The following is a 1,257-nucleotide window of genomic DNA, read 5'->3' as shown; positions in this document are numbered from 1 at the left end:
TTCCAGGAATATTATTTGTACAAGAACACCAGAAATTTGTGGATAATCTGAAAGACCAGTTCATGATTCAGTGTCACACACTAAGTGGTTGCATGGTTCCTCATTCTTTAAACTGCTATCTTGGCACAAGTTTACCTCCACAGCTGAAAAGCAGCTGTGTCACTCCTGACATCTCAGTAACACATGTCAGTGGTTCTGACATTGCAGTTAATTAGATTTAGGAATGTTTTATAATCCCAATCTGTTTAGCATCAATCTGTGATGAATTATAAAATAAATTACTCTTCTAGGGAATCTGCTTGAACTGTGGTCTTCCACTTGAAAATAGCTAGCTGTGGTGTTTTTTTGGAGCAGGTTGTATGCAGTCCAGGTGTGGCACGTGTATTTCCACTGAGCCAGTGTCAGTGTGGGTCTTACAAAGCTCCAGCTGCACTGAACTAAAATTCCCACAGTGGCAATTTTAGGATGATGCAGCCCCAAGCACATTCCCCTGTAATTAACAGATTCTCCAGATGAAATCATGGTTATCTTCATCCAGCATTTAAGAATGTATTCTACATTACATTGTTCCAGTTGCGAATCTGTAACACTTCCTTTTAATCATATTAATCTGATTCTGAAGTATTTGTGGATTTTTATTCCCCGCCTTATATTTCTTTCTCCACTTTCCTTTGCTGCCACGCTGCCCCCTTTTCCTTTGCAGTGCAGAGTGTAAGATCAACCTATAAATAACGTGGCTGGACCTTAGCAGCCCTGGTGCTTGCGCTCCTTTGTTCAGGGATTAGCCAGCCTGCTTTGCAAACCTGACAGTCCCAGCCTGCAGATACAATGGTTAGTTGGGTTTCTGAAATGGTATTTGTTAGTACCTACAAGCCCTGGTGAGATCTCAGGCGCACTGGAGCTGCTGACTTGCCTGCACAAAAACACCTTGGGCTTTCTCCAGGCCAGGTTCATACAACATCCTGGCTACACAATCTACTCCAAACATTAACTACTGGCTTAGACTAGCCTTCCTCTACCCTCACTCACATTAATAGTCCTGGTAAAGTCTACGGAGACAGTGAATTTAAGCAATTGGAGGCATTAGATCAGATGTCAGAAAAACAGTCTCATTTTTAGCATTGACCTGCTGCATGACTTCGAGTAGCATTCTTCTTTCTGTGCTTGATTAATGTTCTTTTGGCCATAAAAAGTATTTCTGTAGATGAAAAGACTTGTGTAAGAAGTGCTTTACGCCATCACTTAAGTAAAGCAAGC

This window comes from Pygoscelis adeliae, unplaced genomic scaffold, assembly GCF_000699105.1.
Source record: "Pygoscelis adeliae isolate BGI_AS28 unplaced genomic scaffold, ASM69910v1 Scaffold19, whole genome shotgun sequence".
NCBI classification, from domain to species: Eukaryota; Metazoa; Chordata; class Aves; order Sphenisciformes; family Spheniscidae; genus Pygoscelis; species Pygoscelis adeliae.
Note: the sequence above shows the minus strand (reverse complement) of the source record.